General features: G+C 39.3%; 1 long non-coding RNA gene across 1 annotated transcript in view; it reads right to left on the reverse strand.

The window, feature by feature from the left end:
- LOC109498917 overlaps window positions 1-20,404 on the reverse strand; it is a 23,361-nt gene continuing 2,957 nt past the window's right edge. The window contains exons 2-3 of the long non-coding RNA XR_002155950.3: window positions 4,096-4,956; window positions 1-1,012 (exon numbers count right to left, since the gene is read on the reverse strand). This is a non-coding gene — a long non-coding RNA (uncharacterized LOC109498917). The remainder of the gene's footprint in view (window positions 1,013-4,095; window positions 4,957-20,404) is intronic.

The raw sequence follows: 20,404 nt of genomic DNA on the forward strand, positions 1-20,404 counted from the left end.
AAGACTCTACACATTTTTAATAGAGAATTCGTATTCGAGTTGACAAAGAATCATCATACACATTTGACAAAGCCAGTTAAAGTATACCGTACCTCAAAGAATGACTTTTATACTAGATTAGACATGAACAAGAAAGGAGACGCTAAGGAACTTTTAATATGGAGTATGCCTAACGGTCCACCTCAGTTGGTGGCAGTGGAGAACAGCAGAATAAATACCGGCATTAACATCATATTTACCTAAATTTAATCCTAGATCTGCCATTCATTAGCTGTATGTCCCTGGGTGAGTTACTTAACATCTCTTAGCTTTGGTTTCACTATGTAAAGGAGGAAATGGTCCAGTAATTCCTTGTAAGAATAAGCAACGTTAATAGATACGGACTCTTTGCAAACCACCTACCTGTTAATGTGTGCTCAGTAAATGTTCGTTCTCTTTCTGCTTCTCTTATAAAATAGTCTCCATTAATTTGGCCCAAATTCATAATTGCTCATTCATTGTAAAAGCAGTTTATTTAGCCTATAAACATAAAATAGCTTTATTTTTTTCTAGTCACTAGTTTTGATCATGTCCTTTTGAATCTCCTTTCCCAACGTTGGATGGCATCTCAGGCAGATCTTGTAACTTTTTGAGTATTTTTCTTCATCAGAATTTAAGCCATTCAAGTTGAAATTCCAGTCTTACATCTAATTCAATGCTTTCCCAATTGCCATCTCTGGCTATGCTGGAGAAATGGTCTAAGGAAAGAGAAATGATCAAAGATTTTACTATCCCATCCCCTTGTAAACTTGAAGTCCTGGATCATCGTGACCAGTAGAATGGATTGGGGGAACAGGGCAGGTGTCACGTTAACAGGGATCAGCTGCAGTCCTTCCATGGCAGATTGTTGTTGCTTCTCTAGCTGATGCTGATTCGTTATTCTGTGAGGCAGACATCCCAGTGTTGGCTCACTGCTTGAGCACATGTGTGAGGTCTTTGGAAGGTTCTCCAGAGCCCCCTTGTCCACAGTTTCCTGAAATGAGAAACTGGTCTGAGTTCAGTCTCTGGTCTCCAGTTCCTCCTCCAGCTCCAGCCCCTAATAGTCCACCCTGAACCCACTCCTACTATGGAATAAACATATTAGAAAGAGCTCAGCTCAACCCCTTCTGGAAATTTCCACTGGACCCATGAAAAACACACATATCAAAATGGTGGGCTCAGCCTGCTCCATTTCTTTTCCCTCTCTCTGGCCTACCCTTTCTCTCCCAGATCACCTTTTCCCTTGCCCAGGTGGGCAGCAGGTAGAGAGACAGATGTGCTGCCTAAGCAGGCATCCAAATGCAGATCAGAATGCCAACTTTCCCTTGTTTTCCATCTTTGCAGGGAAGCCCTCTATCTTTTATACCTTCTTCATTAACTCTCTCCGCTATCAGCAAACATGAGAATTGTGACTGGTGTGCTTCTTCCTTAGCTGGGAACAGAGGGGCTCAGTGCTCATCACTAACACTACACTTCCTAGAATGCTAATGTCTTTTTCCTCCCTTCCTCAGGCATTACCTCACAGTCTTGGAAGGCCAGGGGTTCTGCCTTTCATGAGACCAATTCTGCAGATTTCTGGTTGCAATGTTAGTAGCTCTCTTAAGATGTAGGGAATATGCTCTTGTTGGTTTTCAGCCACAGATACAGGCCACCAATTTGAGGGTAAAAAGTTAATAATGTTGGATTGCAATGTCATCTCAAATAAAAAGAATGACAAAGAAAAGTCTGAGAAATAATAGAGTTGAATACATGGCCAGAAACACAAATATTTGGTATATATACATTTTTTTTCTGTCTATAGTGTTGTCACAAACTCACTCCAACTTAACTTTATAACTGGTCCAGTCTTCTTCACACACTCCCACACAAGATAGTAGGTAAAATTCAGCCTCTCGGTTCTGTTCTCCAGCTCTCCTTCACGTTCCTCTCTAAGATCGTGTTTGATGTGTGAGTGCAAAGACACTTGGGGGCCTGGGGGAAGCATGGGGAATGGATTCTTAGATATATACAGTATCCCCAAGGTCCATGCCAATCTTTGCTCTACAGTGGCCAGCCCCATCTTTCTTGGGGTGCACCTAACACCTGGTTTTATCTCTGGGTGTTCTAATTACCATCTGTGGCTGAATCAGCAGCTAACTGGAGAGCTGTCAGTGCCTAGCTCAGCTGTGGTCAGTTACCTCTCTCTGTGGGCTCAGCTTTTACTTTGTGCAGAACTAGATTCCCCACGCCCTCAACCAGCTCCCCCAGCCCTTACAGCTTTCAAGGCAGGCTCATGTCACCACTACCTTGTGGCGGTGCCGTGACAGACCCATTGACCTTGGACTCAGCATCTATCACATGTGGGAACCAGGAAGGATTGGAAATGCCTGTGAGAACTTTCATATCTGGCCACTTTTTTCCATCTTTTTAATGAGGATACTGGCTCCTCTGTCCGCTGTGGGGTGATTTTTTTTTTTAACTATTGCGGGTTTTTCTCATTGAATCTGTGTAATTGTTAAGTTTCTCTTGGAAATTTTCAATATCCATTGGAGTAAGAGACTGAACTACCAAATACTTAGTTCACTGAGATTTTACAGGGTGGTCATCACTTCCAATGTAGTTTACAGAAGAAAAAAGCCATCATTATTTACTTGGTAATTTCTAGTAAGCATTTTGTTACATTATTCATTGCTTCACCTTAATATAAAAAAAAATCTTACTGCAGTAGTGTAATATGATTGTATTTCCCTCATTAAAGATAGAGAAATAATGAAAAAAATTTATCATAACTACAAAATTATAAATGGTAATTGTGTGACCATTGTCTTGTGAGGGATCTATAGGTAATAGGTAAATATTATAGAAATCTGATACAGAAAATAAAAATGGCATTTAAGCATAATCCCAATTACTACCAAAAAATAAACATTTCTCCATAATTTACAGAAGTTTTCTTCTTTTTGGGAAAGATACATTAACATTCTTTAAATTTTTCAAATGCATGGTCTGTAATCTGATAGTCAAAAAAACTATAGTTAACATCTAGAAAATGACATACTTGAACTGAAGGTTATTTTTTTCTTCAAGAGATTCCAAAATATATCATAAGAACTATTTAAAAAAAAATTAGTGCCAACTTCCTCCCACCTCTTTAACTGATAACTGCCTTATAAACCCCATAGTTTACAACTCTGAAAAGCCTCAAACCAGTATTTCAAAGTTACAGCTGGAGTAACTTTAATGGAGTAACATTAAAAAATATTGATGTCCCAAACTGTCTTTGAAAATATGCTTAATTTAAATGGCTTCTTTTTAAAGTTAATAAAATTTTCCAGGTTTGGTTAGTTTTGCTGCTTTAAAAATAAATAAATAAAACCATGAATGACTGATGTGTGAATGATAGTATGTTAAGCCAATCACTGAAAATGTTTCAGAAACTGGATTTTTTGAATTTTCAAAACATTAAAATAAAATAATCTTTAATTTGGATCATGAGTTTTTTAAAATTCCTGTACTAGCGAGAGCTTTCCTTCAATGTGTGATGCATAACTACTTGTTTTAACTAGCAATGTTCACTTCTTCCAAAAGGATGATTATCAGCTGGACCAGAGGTGAGATTCATTCTGACAAAGGGATTTTGGCCAGGTCGGTTGTCACCAAGTGAAGTGGAGAACAGAGGCAGATTAGCAACAACTCCTGAGTCCTCACTTTCCACAGAACTTTCTAATATGTCCTATGGGTCACCTTAAAGAAAGCAACAGTCTCTAGCTTCACAGTGTTTAAACTTAGGCTGGAAAATATAAAAAGGAAGGAAGGAAGGAAGGAAGGAAGGAAGGAAGGAAGGAAGGAAGGATGTATACACATAAATAAATATGCTAATTTATAGACAAACAAATACAGCAGACATAGCTTGTGTTTGTAGCACAGACACACATGTTCAGAGATGAGAATATTGCTGTGATTCTTTACTTATTTGCAATGGACACAGTTTAAGAAAGAAAAGTAGGGTGCAAGATGATGTAAGACCATTCTGTTACAATACAGAAGAAATAACCATACGCTTTCCACATTGGAGGAATCATCACTTCCATACATTACCGGGTACATGGGATACACGGTTCAGTCAAACTGGTAATACTGTGTTCCACCGAACAGCTCACTGGGAAACTCCAGTTCAAAAGTCATAATGCATAGATACCAAGGTCTTGATGCAAGTTTGCTATTTTCCTTCCCTAAAATAGAATCTTAACCCAGAATTCCTTTCTGGCATGAAGAAAGAGGTACAACGACTCAGAGGCCAGAGTTGTCCTATTGAAACTGAGTTGCTTTTAGATATCACAATAGATAAACTATTGGAGTCATCCTAAAGAGATCTAGCAGTCTATTTAAAATAGTGATTCTATTGTTTTTGTCAATTATACTGGATATGACTTTTCAATGTCTATAAGCATTTTCAATTAATTATTTTATCTTCTCTTCCACAAATTCATTATTTTGGTTAGCTATATTTTATCAGTGGATGAATTCGGTTTTTGCTGTAAGCATGCTGTATAACAAACATCTACCAAATTTCCGTGGTTTAAACAATCATTTTTTCCACATCCACCTATCAGTGGGTGATCCGCAATTTGGCTGATCTCAGCGAGTCTTGCTTCGTCTTCCCTGAGCTCTGCTGGATCACAGGCTTCAGATCGATTTGAGTCTTCCTTTCAAAATCCAGACTGAAGAAGAAATAGTTCTCTGAGATATGTTCCTGTTACGGCAAAGGACAGCTGTTCCAAGAGTATTGGCGGATTCTTGCCAATGATTATCTCTGCCCAATATTTCATTAGCGAAGCTGAAGCAGGTGTCCCTTGGCCAAGCCTGAAGTCAGTGGGGTAAGGAAATATACTCCATCCACAGGTGAGTGATGGCACAGCAGGGGAGAGAGGAAGAAGTATGGACCCACACAATCCACCCCTGTAATGTAAGGAAAGAGGTAAGTAAGGAAACCTGGTATCTAGCGTTAACTTGCAAACACCACTCTAAGAAAATCACAATTGCCAAAGAAGTCAGAGTGCCGTGATTTAAACTGCTTAGTAAGGATGACTCAAGTGCATCCCCAGCCTCGAAGCAGCGCAAATACTTATTCAGTCATCTCTTTCAGGCACTGATGTGGAAGCTTCCCTGACTGAGTTTTATAGCACCCTCTCTTCCTCTTTGTTTGAGTTAATATTTCGGCCATGATTTCCCAAGCAACAGCTTTTCTTCTGGGTTTAGCTCTGGCCTCTGCCTCAGATATTCACTCTTATCGAATCCTTCATTTTTACTCCCTCAGTCTCCACCAACCTCTCACCAGAAGCATTTGGCACTCAGAAGCTGGCAACCGGGACTCCTGACAGGGTCTCTGCCTTGCAACTATCCGACTTCATGTTGAGAATGTTTATGCTCAAAATATGAAAGTTATAAATCGGTGGAAAGACAGTAAGACGTTAGACTACTTAATACCGCTTAAAGAAAAATTGTGATTACATTTTAGACATTCATGCATTCGTATTTACATATTCATGTATTCATACTTAGATATTCAGTTTTATTTAACACAAAGTTCAGATATAAGCTGTGGGGCTTCCTAAGTACCAAAGAAGCCGGGAAATGTGGTAGAATAAAACAGTTTTTGCTTTTATCCTTGCCTCTGTCATTAACACGTATAGTTCTCTTTTACATGATGCATCGCCCTGTTTTTGAGCTTAGTAACCTCATTCAAATAATGACAGCATGAGTCTTAAAACTTTCATATGGGGCGCCTGGGTGGCTCAGTCGGTTAAGCCTCCGACTTCAGCTCAGGTCAAGATCTCGTGGTCCGCGTCGGGCTCTGGGCTGACAGCTCAGAGCCTGGAGCCTGCTTCCGATTCTGTGTCTCCCTCTCTCTCTGCCCCCCCCCCGTTCATGCTCTGTCTCTGTCTCAAAAATAAATAAACGTTAAAATTTTTTTTTAAAAAAAACTTTCATATAATCCAACTCAACTTGTACTAAATGTTTGAGACAAGGCCGTAATATTATCTTTGTCAGTTAAAGACACGTGCATCTTTTATCCAAAACGAATCCTAATGTTGCACACATACAGTCCCTCCAACTTCAAAGTTTAGAGATTCCATATAAACTTAACAAGTACCTTTAAATGATGCAACTTCTTTTTTTTTTTTTAGGTTTATTGATTTTGAGAGAGATAGCGCAAGTTGGAGAGGGGCCGAGAGAAGGGGGAGATGGAAGAGCCAAAGCGGGCTCTGTGGTGACAGCAAACAGCCCAAGCAGCAGGACTCAAACTCATGAACCGTGAGATCATGACCTGATCTGAAATCAGACACTTAACCAACTGAGCCACCCAGATGCCCCATACAACTTGTGATTTAGAGAGCACTTAACATTTGAAGTTTTACTTTACCATTTATTGAATTATATTTTCCAAAGAGCATCTGATATAAAAGTCTTATTCTCATGAACTACATTTTCATACTGTGTTTTTTTTTTTTTCACTGACGTAAAGTCAGTTATTCCAGAGAATATTTATGGATCATCTAGCATATATTGAGCATTGTACACTCTACAAAAATATAAGAATCAACAGTATAGACAGGCTTCTGTCATCAAGGAGATTTTAGACACGAAGACAGGAAAGACAGGAAAAAAGAGGAAAACAACTTAAAAAAAAAAATATATATATATATATGGATGGTTCAATGTTTTATGAAGCAAATAAGCAGAGAAATGAAACAGAAAATGACTCCCAGGATGCATGCCACTTGAATTGTGGGGCTGAAATCTAAAGGAACAAAGAAATAAGCAATGTGAATCTCCAGCCATGTGGACATCTGGGAGAAGAGATGTCTGGGCTTGGAGGAAAATAAGAGAAAGCCTCTCGTGTGCAAACAGAGCCTGTGGTGTCCAAGAGACAGGGGAAAGAAAAAGCAGGACGCTGGTGTCCAGTGAGCAAGGGAGAACATGGCCCCTGGTGGGCTCCGTATGGCGGGCAGGGTCATGTCACTGAGGAAGCTTTGACATAGATGGTAGTGGTTTCCAAGGAATAACATATGCAAGCCAACAAAGAGAAACACTTTGCTTCTGAAGAAACAGCAAAGACTGGTGTTTCGGGACGTTATTGATAGTAATCGCTCTCATTCACTAACTATGCAAACTTGACCGAAGGATCGAACCACTCGTATGGATCTCATTTTTCTTATCTGTAAAATACGGGAATCTATAATGTCAAGGTGCCACTATAGACATTCATAAATTAAATCAAACAAAAATCTAATGATCTAACATTGACTGTCAACTAACACTGTTATATTAAGCCTCTTTACTTTATGTTAATCATACTTGGAATCTGTGTGTCCTTCAGCCTAAAACCCTAATATGCATAGTTTCGTGGATGGGCAAGGTAGTATCCTAGCAACCAAAAAATAAGCATTTTCTTTGTGCTAAGCTAATTACTTTAATTTTGCTCACACACAAATGGAAGGGAAAATGCTAGAGCTCTGATAGAAACAAAAGTTCTTTCAGAAGATAACCAATAGAATTTATGTACTCATTCAGTCAACACATGTTTGTTAAATCCCCCACTAAATGCCAAGCACCTTGAGGATCATTGAGAACTTGAAGTCAGTGCCCCATGTAAAGTAGGGCTTTCATATTAATTAGACTATTTATTAAATTAATTATTTATTCAAATTAGTAAATGAATGTGCAATGATACTCTTCCTTTAATTGGAAGTAGATCGAAGACACCCAAATACATTTGCTTATTTATTTCTAAAAAGATTTATTATAAGGAATTTACTCATGTGATTCAAGAGATTAGCAAGTCCCAAGATCTGCAGGGTGAGTCAGCAAGCTGGAAAACAGGGATAGTACATAGTCCAAAGTCTGAAGGCCCAAGAAGTAGAAAAGCTTGATGGTGAAGTTCCTGTTTGAAGGCTGGCAGGCTCAGGACCCAGGAAGGGCTGATGTTTCAGTTCCAGTCTAAAGCCTAGCTTGAAGGCAATCACGCAGGAGGAATTCTCCATTACTCCAGAGGATTAGCTATGTTATCATATTCCTTTTTGTTCACCTTCAACTGATTGGATGAGGCCCACCCACATTGTGGAATAGAGCCTACTTTATGATTTAAATGTCAATCTCATCCGAAAACACCCTCCCGGAAAGACCCAGAGCAATGTTTGATCCAATATCTGAGAATTCTGTGTCCCAGTCAAGTTGACACATAAATGAATCACCATAGTGTCCAATTCTTGAGGTTGATGGAAAAATGAATATGAGTGATAACGATGCGGTAGAAAAGGAAAGAATTGCAAAATTTAAGATATTAGGAAGGTGGAGGGAAAGAGGAAGAGTGGGGTGTACAGCAAGCATATTCTATTCACTCGGATAATCCGATGCTTCTTCGTGAAGTTTGGAAAAGCAGTAGGTACGATGACTGAGGATGCAAAGCTAAAGCACCCTTCCCCCACCAAGTACCCCCACCATGGTACTGCCACCGCTGAGTTTTTTTTTTTTTTCATATTTCTGGCTGTAAATGTGTAGTATTTGCATGACTATGTGGCTAGGGGTTGGGGTACGGAGAAAAAATAAGTTTAAAAAATGGGGAAACTGACAAGGCGAAACTGGTATGCCCTCCTCCTTTGCCAGCTCCTGCTTCTTAGAGACAGTGCTGCAGTTTCAAGGTAACTCACAAACACACGGTTGTGAGCAAAATATTAATGGCAACCTTGAGAAGTCATACAGTTCAATCCTCTGCCTTCAAGTTCACACTTAAGTCTCCCAGAAATAGAATTCTATCTTTTTATTTTTCCCTCTCACCAAAACGGAACATTCCTGTGGTCAATTCATTATCAGAACTATTTGATTTCCTTTAAAATATCGTCACCCAAGATATTAGGACATAATAAGGAGTCTCTTAGGGTAGTAAGTACGCTGATAACGCAGTTATTGTTGCTACTAATAATGCGGTAGACCAGTTCCCTGCTCCACTGTCAATAGACAGCGATTGTGTGACAGGAGATTGACTAACTGGCCTCTTTGTAGCTCATTTCCTTCAATAGTAAAATGAAAGTTTGGGTTAGAGAATCATTAGAGTCTTCTAGTTTTAATTTTGGATCTATGATTTCTAAAGCTCCATTTTTTTCCCCCTCTGTACGGGCTACATCCTGTCTTAAAAGGTACCATGCTGCCCTCATGTGGTCAGAAGTGAAATAATACACAGTCACTGAAACGTTTTGTTCTGTTTTGTTTTGCTCTGTTCTAATTAATGGCAAGGGAAATCCGATACTTGAAGTTAAAATTCATAAATGGTCAGTAACAATCACCTATCCACTAAAAGTGGGTCCACCTATCCATAGGTGATCAGGTTGAATCACCTATCCACTAAAAGTGTTAAGGTTTTACCCATTCACAGTGGTGCAACGTTTTCATGTAGATAGGGGGAAAATAACACAAATACCAACATTAGTTAACATTGATGACCACTATCTCAATTTTAGGCGCTGTACATATTTTACATGTCTTATTCCATTTGATTCTTCAAAGGCTGTTTTTTTAATGTGTTGTTTTCCAGATGCGGGAAGTAAAACATAATTGGATCAAGTATCAGGACAACACAATAAATAAATAGGAAGACCAGTATCAATCCAAGTTGTCTGATGCTATAGCCAAGACTTTTTCACTCCTATATTCTCATCCAACCATTTTATTTTTATGAGAGTTCATTTTTAACATTCCTTTGTTTCAGGAGACATTCTTAAGGAATTGGACAAAAAGTCCTTGAAAATGTGATGAGATAATGCGTATGAAAACCAATGCCTGATAGGAAAATAAGAGCTCCAAGAATATGAACTTATTTGAATTCTGCATCCTGTTGCTAATAATGTAATGTTTCTTTTCTTAATAATTAATACTCACTATCAAGTGTGACGTGAATCAATAAAGAGGTGATCTTACACCAACCGTTGAGGACTCATTTTCTCAACAGTTCAAATGTTATCAGGGTAAGTGCAAAAAGATTTGTTAAAATTTTTGCAATGAAAGGGGATTTGGTTTCAGGTTTATAGCTGTATTGACTGACTTCATAAGGCAGATCAGCAGTGGCTGTGTTTCACGTTGCAGAAGAGAAAAAGGAACCACTTTTAGTTTTAAAAGCAGATGGTGCTAACTCAAAGGATTGGCATAAGTCCTTAGAAGTGTGATAGTAGGACCCAGGGTACCTGGCTCACCCCTGGCTCTGCAGGCTACCTGTGGTTCTTCTTCTCATTAAACATGGTCTTATCTGCAAATTAAAGGGACTAGGCTCTAGGATTTGCCTATGCTCTGCTAGCTTCTAAATTCCACTGTCCTAGTGATTCTAAAAAGTCTTAGGTCACCTTCATCCATAGCCTACTTTGTTTAACAACGTCACAATCACTTCTCAGCTTTCTGGGCTAGGTTTCCGGAAGCCCAGTAGGAAAAGTTTGTGTTTGGTTAGGCTTGATTTAACTTATTCAGCTACTTCTCAAGCACTTCCTTGAGACTTGAGGTTAATGGTCTTATCTGTGCCTCTAATGACTTCTAGTGCATGCCATCAGCTCCTTTTAATGCATCACCCAGAGATGCTAGTGATTCGGTTTCATGTGACATTCTCTTTCCCCAAATTCCATGCAGAAATCATGCTCTGCTATCATGTTACCTCTATTTTCTAGAACCCTATTTCTTTAAATAGCTCTAAATAAAGACAGAAAAATTCTCCAAATTTGCTGAGTCAAGGAGAACATCTAAGAGGAGATTATGGCTGTCTTCATAAAACTTAAACAAGTTACAACCATTAAGAATTTCCTTATTTCTCTGATAATAGTAGCTGGATCTTACACTAAATGACCACGAATATAGTGTTGACATCAGTAAAGAAGATCAGTAAGATGCAGAAAAGACAAGAAAAGGCTACAATCTTCATAGATAAAATTATTTTTGTTTAAGGCCTTAACAATGAAGAGAATCAAGTCTACAAATCTACAATTTGGTTCTAAATTTCCAAAAGGACAATATTACAGCCAAATAATTACAGCTACTGTGAATCAACTTCTCTGACCCAAGCACTCTTTATCTACTACCTCTCATCCTCATAACAAGACCAGAACTAGAAATTATTTTCCATGTATATATAACATAATCAAGGCTCAAGAAGGATAAATAATTTCTTAAGGTCACACAGGCAATACACAAACAAATATAAGAACCTATGGCTGTCCAAATCCAAGACTGTGTTTTATCCACTATATTATGTTACACCCACCTTGGCATTACCTAGGGCCTTCTTCACCCAAGGATTACCCTGAATACTTTGTGATGTGCAAATACGGCATTAAAAATGGTGATGATCAGGAACGAGGCAAAGATGTTCCTTCTCAGCACTGCTTTTCAACATCATACTTGAAGTCCTAGCTAATACAATAAGACAAGAAAAAGAAATAAAACTATACAGATTGGGAGGGAAAAATAAACTGTCTTTGTTCAGAGATGACAGATTTGTCCATGTAGAAAATCTAAAGAATCAACCAAAAAAACCCTGTAACTAATAAGTGACCAGAGCAAGGTTGCAAAATATAATGTTAATGTACTAAAGTCAATCTCTTTCCTATATACCAACGATGACCAAGTGGAATTTGAAATTAAAAACACAATATAATTTATATTAGCATGCCCCAAAAATAAAACACTTGGTAATAAATCTAACTATATATATATATATGTATATATATATATATATATATATATATATGTATATATATATATATAAAATCTATATGAGGAAAGCTACCAAACTCTGATGAAATTTATCAAAGAACTAAATAAAAGAAAAGATATTCCATGTTCATGGATGGGAAGACTTAACATTGTCAAGATGTTAGTTCTTTATAATTTAATCTGTGAATTCAGTACAATCCCAATCAAAATCCCAGCAAATAATTTTGTGGATATCAACTGTTTCTAAAGTTTATAAGGAGAGGCAAAAAACTCAGAAGAGCCACTTTGATATTAAAGCAGAATAGCAAAGTAAGAAAACTGACACTAACCACCTTGAAGGCTTCAATAAAAGCTACAGTAATCAATATAGTGTAATATTGGTGAAATAGCTCAACAGAATGGAACAGAAACCCCAGAAATAGACCCACATAAATATAATCCACTGATATTTGACAAAGAAGCAAAGATAATACAATCGGTCTGTGCAACCAATGGTGTTAGAACAATTAAACATCCACACACAAGAAAGTGAATCTAGACATTGATCTTATCCCTTTCACGAAAATTAACTCAAGATACATCACAGTCCTAAACATGAGAAACAAAACTTTAAAACTCCTAGAAGATAACATTGGAGAAAACCTAGATGACCTTGAGTATGGTGATGACTTTTAAGATACAATGCTGGGGCACCTTGGGGCTCAGTAGGTTAAGTGTCCAACTTTGGCTCAGGCCATGACCTTGCAGTCCATGAGTGCAAGCCCCGTGTCTGGCTCTGTGCTTACAGCTCGGAGCCTGGAGCCTGCTTCAGATTCTGTGTGTCCCTCTCTCTCTGCCCCTCCCCCACATAAGCTCTGTCTCTCTTGCTCTCAAAAATTAATAAACATGAAAAAATTTTAAAAAGATAAATAAATACAATGCCAAAGGCACAATCTATTAAAGAAATAAATCATAAAGTAGATTTTATTAAAATTAAAAAGTTCTGCTCTCTGAAAGACAATACCAGGAGAATGAGAAGATAAGACACAAACTAGAAGAAAATATTTGCAAAAGACACATCTGACAAAGGACTGTTATTCCACGTATGCAAACAAACTCTTAAAACACAGCAATAAGAAAATGGGCAACCCCATTAAAAAATGGGCCAAACACCTTACCAGGCACTTCACCAAAGAAAGTGGTATAGTTATATACAGATGGCAAGTAAGCATATAAGAAAATGTTCAATATCACATGTCATTCATGAATTGCAGATTAAAACAACAATGAATTACCATTACACACGTATTCAAATGGCTAAAATCCAAAGCACTGACATCATCAAATGTGGTGTGCTGTGACATGATGTCCAAGGATGTGGAGCAAGACGAACTTTCTTTCACTAATGATAGTAATGCAAAATGGTGCAGCCATTTTGAAAGACAGTTTGACAATTTCTTCTAAGACTAAATATACTCTCTCTCTCTCTCTCTCTCTCTATATATATATATATATATAGCATTTGTACTCCTTAATATGTACCCAAGTGGACTTGAAAGCTTACATTCACACAAAACTTACACATGGATGTTTATAGAAGCTTTATAAATTGACAAAACTTGGGGGCAACCAAAATGTCCTTCAGCAGGTAAGTGAATAAACAAATTGTGGTATGTCCAAACAATGAAATGTTATTCAGCCTAAAAAAAAAAAAATGAGTTATTAAACCTTGAAAAGATATGGAAGGGACTTAAATGCATATCACTAAGAGAAATTTAACCAATTTGGAAAGGCTACATATACTATAAGATTCCAAATATATGACATTCTGGAAAAGGCAGAACTATGGAGACAGTAAAAAGATTGTTAGTTGCAAGGGTCAGGAGATGGAGGGATGAATAGGAGCAAAGAAGATTTTTAGGGCAGTAGAATTATCTTGTGTGATTCTATCATGGCAGGTATGTGTCATTACACATTTGTCAAAGCCCACAGAATATTCAACAGCAAGAGCGAACTCCAGTGGGGAATAAGGATATGTCAATGTAGGTAATTGATTGGAATAAATGTACCGCAATGATAGGGGGTGCTGATAGTGGGGGACGTTGCTTCTGTGTGGGGACAGGAAGTATATGGGAACTCTCTGTACTTTTTGCTCAATTTTGTCCCAAACCTAAAACTGCTCTAAAAAACATAGTTTATTAATTTATTTAAAAAAATAGCGGTCACCGGGGCGCCTGGGTGGCTCAGTTGGTTAGGGCGACTGACTTCGGCGCAGGTCATGATCTCACAGATCGTGAGTTCGAGCCCCGCGTCGGGCTCTGTGCTGACAGCTTAGAGCCTGGGACCTGCTTCGGATTCTGTGCCTCCCTCTCTATCTACCCCGCCTCTGCTCACACTCTATGTCTCTGTGTCTCTCAATAATAAATAGACGTTGAAAAAAACATTTTTAAAATAAATAAATAAATAAAAATAAAAATTAGCGGTCAATTACAAATGATTGAAGCCATACCATCCTTCGAAGCAACAAAACTAAATCATTCCGCAACTAACAGTGGCTGCAGTTTGGATACAAGTAGCTGTCTGTTTCATATGTGGCCTGAATGACAGAGTTTTCTACGATTATTTACCATAAGGCTAGATTTACAGTCAGGATGAGTCACCCTCATTTACACAATTTTCACCTAAAGACTGGTTTTCTTTATGCTTGTCTCCTTCCTGTGAGTCTTTGTTTTTCCTTACATCTCATCTTTGGATTTTTGCATAGGCAATAGAAGCCAAAAGGTATGTATTTCTCACAGGATCCATCTTGCTTAAGGGAAATTCAGAGCTAATAAACAGAATGTACATTAGTATTAATGACGTACTCAGAATAAAAGATATCAGAATTACTTTCTTAGCTCATGATAATGACAAATTTCCGCTACTTAACATTATTACATGAGAACGAAAGGGAGTTTTAGGCTCCTGCAAAATATTGTCATGCAAAATGTATTTTTTTTTTTACTTGTGAATTCCAGATTTTTCTGAAATACTTACGGCTATGGAACAGTCAGCCTATGCAGAGGGAGGTGACACTATTTTGCTGTGGGTGGTGAATCACGGTTCTAAGATAACCCATTAGCTCTGTCTCCACCCATTAGCTCTGTCTCCACAGTGCCTGTATCGCAGCAGAGGCAAGCATTCCTCTGTTCACATTTATTCAAATGTCAGCAGAATAGAAATGAATTGAGGTTTCTATAGAAACTGCTTGTGGTTTCAGGTGTTTCTCCGGGCATTTTGTTCTATTAACTGTTTGGAGAAAGAAGGTATGCATTATGGCTTCTCATTAATGGCGTTCCCCCATTCTCCTTTGTTTCACCACATTTTTGGCAGCCCCTGTGGCAGCCTTTCCCCTCCAGCTGAGAAACTAGAATGAGCTACTTCTAAAGCCTGACAAATCCTGCCCGTTAGCGGTGGCTGTTCAGACAGCATTTCTTCTTTTTTGGCCAGAGAGGAAATGTGAAAGTCTCGTATCTGGAAATTTATGCAACACATTTTCTTACTCAGGAGTTACATAGATGACTGTATGAACCCAATCAACAGCTACAACAATAAAAGAGGCAGGTGTGTGTACGTGAGATTTCGTGGCATGAGTAAAATTTTCGCTGTAAAATCCAAGACTGAAGACAAGCAAATATTTCAATCCAATACTGGCTAATTAACTGCCTGGAGGAATGATATCCCTTTCCATAGCATAGGGAGAAAAGTTAAAAAGAAAAAAAAACAACCATTCAATTCAGAAGCAGTCCAATAACTCAACTGCATTATGGGATGTCATGTTTTTCTATATGTTATATTAGAACATAAGAAAGTGCTCAGAGGGCACTACAAAAGGTATAATTAATAAAGAAAAGCCAACACAAAATAAAAAGAAGAAGAAGAAACAACCATAAAATACGCCTTGGAGTAACTCGGAGCAGCCTGGTGTAGCCAAAATCCACTGCAGGAGTTCTGAAATCTGACAGCTCAATTTACATCCTACTGTGGCCACTCACCACTTAGGATCTTGACTACATTGTTTAATTGGTCTACAAGTCAGTTTCCTCATTTGCAAAGTGAGGATATTAATTTCTACCTTGCACAGCTAATGTAAGTATTAGAGGTAAGGACAAACTTCCTTATCAGTGTATTCATTACCGGAAACCCTGCAGCTATGAGGTCTGCAGGGATGCAAAATTCCTCATATCATGAAAACATCCACTAAAGAACTAATCTGTTACAAAACTAATATCCATTCAAATATGTTCCCCAAAGTAATGCTAATATCTTTCTCAGCTTATGTTTCAAATTAGTTGACCATCTTTAGCTGATCGTTTGAAGTTATAATATTTCACGCGATTATAGTGATAACAAATTAATAATGCATCTGAGAAGGTGCAGGATGTCGCGAAGTACATAAATATGATGATGAACAGGAGAGGCTGCATAGCATAGACTAGTGCCCCATGGCAGACTCAATTGCTAGATGCAGTTACTAGATGCAAGTTACTAACCTTGAGCAAGTACCTTAACCTTTCTGTGCCTCGGTTTCCCCATCTATAAAATAGAAATGATAATACTATCTACTGCAGATATATGTCATGAGGAACAAATAAAGGTAAAGTGCTTAGCACATGCTTGGTAAATCATAATAAACCTCTAAGTGTTTATTCAGTCAAAATAAAAGCCAACAAAATAACTCCCAAGCCATGTAAAAATGAAGTGGAATGATTAAAAACTGGAGAAAACCCAGAAGGTTCTTGACAGGTTAGAAGCAACAATAAATAATGGTTTGAACAGCATAGCAGTTGAGAAGCATTTGTAAAAATGGATAGACTCCCAGATTGTTTTCATAGACAAAGATGACCATGTTTGACCCTGGGCTGCTAAAATGAAAGATGAGGTCATGGTAGCTGGTCTTCCAGAGAGCACCAACTGAGGAGGGAGCATAAAGCAAGCTGACAGGCCACATACACGCCCAACTCTCCCCACCCCCAGGTGGGATATGTGTGATATTCTTCGGGCACTGCTGGCTGCCCAAGAACAAAGGAAAGGGGAAAAACAAATTGTTAACTGATAGAGATCCTAGTCCTGCAGGACCTAAGTCTCCATCACCCCTCCATAGTGATGTGGGAAACAAAGGCAGAAGGAAATGGCAGAGAAAACTAACTTTCCTTATAATCTGCAGCCCATTGACAAATGCTTGAGGCTGGCAGAGTAAAACATTTCTCCAGAACTCCATACTGTCTTAATGCTCACGGTTTCCTGGAAGGAAAACAACCTTAACTTGACAACAGCTAGCCCTCCAGTCTCCTTGAGTCTTCTTTAGCATGTGAAAATCTCACTGGAAACTTCCCCTGGACTTTACCTCCTCCCAACTCCATTGTATAAAACCAGTCTCTCATGTTCCTGGGGCAGCTCTTCCTGCCCTCGGGTCCTGTCCCCGTGCTTTGATAAAATCACCTTTTTGCACCAAAGATGTCTTCAAGAATTCTTTCTTGGTCGTTGACTCTGGACCCCACGAACCCCACTATCACCACAAAAACCTCATCACCAATGAGCCCCACCTCCCGGTGTCCACACCCGGTGTAACCCCCCGCTCCCACAATGCAGCAGGCTTTGTCTGTGTAACCAGGAACAGAGGGAAGGCATGCCCCTCCCCAGATTGGTATAGAACACCCTGCTGCTTCCATTGTAGTCATTCCCTTGCCAGTTCTCTAGCTCTCTAACCACCCAGCTGGAGGAAGACAGTCGTCATGCTACAAGCAGCCCTCTGAAGAGCCCAGGTGGTAAGGATCTGAGGACTTTGCCCAAAAGCCTGAGAAGAACTAAGAACTCCTGCCAACAGCCATGAGAGCTTGGAATCAAATCCTCCTTCAGACTACTACAGCCCTTCTGACTGCTTGTCCGTATCCTTCTGAGCCAGAAGATACATCCAAGTTGTTTCCAGATTCCAGCCCCACAGATACTATGGGGGATAATAAATATTCGTGTTAGGTTTGGGGGCTCTTGTGATGCAGCAATAGATAACTAAATCACAGGTCAAGGAAGCTCCGTGCCATTTTGCAAATTCAATAAAAAGGTTGACACCTCTCCTACAGATGCAATTTATAGTGTTTAGAACAAACATTAGCAGATACTTGGGACCTTCACTTTTCAAGATAAAAGATAAGCCCTCCCCACTTTTTTTATTATTATTATGTGATAGGTCATTTTGATTCCCCTTTTAACTAGCCTACAATCAATCACCTGTACAGTCTTCTGTAGATATCTTCCAAATATCTGAATGTCTCAGTTCACCCTTTTCTATCTTTGGTCAACGTCTCCTCCTCAGCGAGGCCGGTCCCAAGCACCTTACTTAAAATTACAACCCCACTTCGTCCCATTCCTGACTTTCCTTATCCCACATTATTTTTCCTTAATTCTTCTACTAATGTTACTGTGTATCTCCCCCCACCGGGCACCAGCTCTACGGGGCAGGGATGTTTGTCTTTTTAGTCATGTACGGTTCTGACGTATCCTCATTTCCTAGAACAATGCCTGGCACTTAAAAGGTGCTCAATAAATGCGGATGTGAGCTTTGGAAGCTAATTTCGTTCAAAAAGCTCTTTTATTGTACCGACTGGCCTGCGTTAAGGATCACTGCTATACTTAAATTTTCTGACTCAGTAGGTTGTTAATAAACAGTAGCAATGATCTAAAAGCAAACCTCCATTTAAAAATAAAAATTGTTAGCTTGAGTGACTCACAAGAAAGGACGGAAGAGCCAGTGGCTGAGATGGGCATTGATCTGTGGACTTACTACCTAAATTAAATCCTTACCATTACACATTCTAAGAGAAGTACGTGTCATCATATGTGCCTATAAAACGATTTCATGTCTTTCCTCTTCACACTCAAAACAGATGTACGTTATTTTTTATTATCAATTTTGCAGCAAAGAAGAGTATTATTCACTTTACCTAGACAAAAACTAAATACATAAATCAGATGGTGGTTCTAAAAAGTCTAAGAGGGCTATGACATCAATTCTGAAGACTTCTGGAAGCCTTGCCTAGAAAAGAGTCTCATATAAAGGCCCATCAGAGCTGCTTTTATGGATGTGTGGCCTGTGCAGTCACACAGGACCTCATACTTAGAAGGGCCCATTACTCGGCTTAGTGCTCTGCTGATGCTGTCTTGGAATGCTTAATCATTTATGAATAAGGGCCTTTCATTTTCGTTTTTCCCTGGACACTGCAAATTGCATATGGCTGGTCCTGAGGCCCAGAGAAGACAGTATTACTCAGTTATCACTGCCCACGGACGTAAACAGAGGTGGAATGACAAGAAGAGCATAAAGTTCCGAGCGAGACACCCCCAACCTCCCCCCCCCTCGCCCCCCGAGAACTGGAGAAATAGCAGTAGCGGTTTAGTACTTGCTACTCAAAGTGCCGCTTGTGCCATCAGCACCAGCAGCAGCAGCAGCAGCGGCAGGCCCTAGGAGCTTGTTAGAAAAGCACTCCAAACCTACTGGCCCAGAATTTATATTTCTTGTGCACTTTAAACTTGAGAAACAGAGCTGGGCTGTTCCAAGAGTAATCCAGGACACCTGAGACAACGGACGTTTGAAAGGGATCCTTTGGGGCGCCTGGGTGGCTCAGTGGGTTAAGGGGCTGACTCTCGGTTTGGGCTCAGGTCTCACAGGCTTGTGAGAGTGGGCACGACACTGGCAGTGTGGAGCTTGCTTGGCATTCTCCCGCTCTCCTTCTCTTTCTCTCCCTCTCTCTCTTCCCCTCCACCACTTGGCTCTCTCTCTTATAATAAGTAAATAAACCGAAAGAAAGAAAAAGAGAAAGAAAGAAGAAAGAAAGAAAGAAAGAAAGAAAGAAAGAAAGAAAGAAAAAGAAAGAGAGAAAGAAAGAAAGAAAGAAAGAGAGAGAGAAAGAGAAAGAAAGAAAGAAAGAAAGAAAGAAAGAAAGAAAGAAAGAAAAAAAGAGAAAGAAAGAAAGAGAAAGAAAGAAAGAAAGAGAAAGAAAGAAAGAGAGAAAGAAAGAAAGAGGAAGGAAGGAAGGAAGGAAGGAAGGAAGGAAGGAAGGAAGGAAGGAGGGATCCTTCAAGGGGATCCTGCAAGGGTCCTTCCACCAGAAAAATCCTTTTCCCCTTCTACCAAAAAATTCCTTTCCTGAGATGCTGCCAGACTGGGATGCTAACTGATTTGTACATTACTTGTGTTCCTTCTGAAGTCCATTCTCCAGGATTGGGTTAATATGAAATGATATTGATGAGGGAGCATGGGGCAGGCTGAGGGCAAAATACAAACTAGCATACTAACACCCTCCCCGCCCCCCACCTCGCCCCCAACATGGGATACGTGTGATACTCTTCAGGCACTCCTGGCTGCCCAAGGACAAAGAAGAGGACAGCAAACAAATGGCTGATAGAGATCACAGTCCTACAGGACCGGAGTCTCCATCAGTTTACAATGGTCTTGGTAAATTAAAAGATAAAGGCACTCTTATCAATAGCCTAATCTCCAAAAACCTATAGACTCCATTTCCTGGAGCCCCAAACACCACCCCTCAATAATGATATGGGGAACAAAGGCAAGAAGGAAAAGGCAGGTAAAATTAAATTTCCTCATAACCTGCAGCCCGTTGACAAACACTTGAGGCAAATA

This window comes from Felis catus, chromosome B1 (assembly GCF_018350175.1).
Source record: "Felis catus isolate Fca126 chromosome B1, F.catus_Fca126_mat1.0, whole genome shotgun sequence".
NCBI lineage: Eukaryota > Metazoa > Chordata > Mammalia > Carnivora > Felidae > Felis > Felis catus.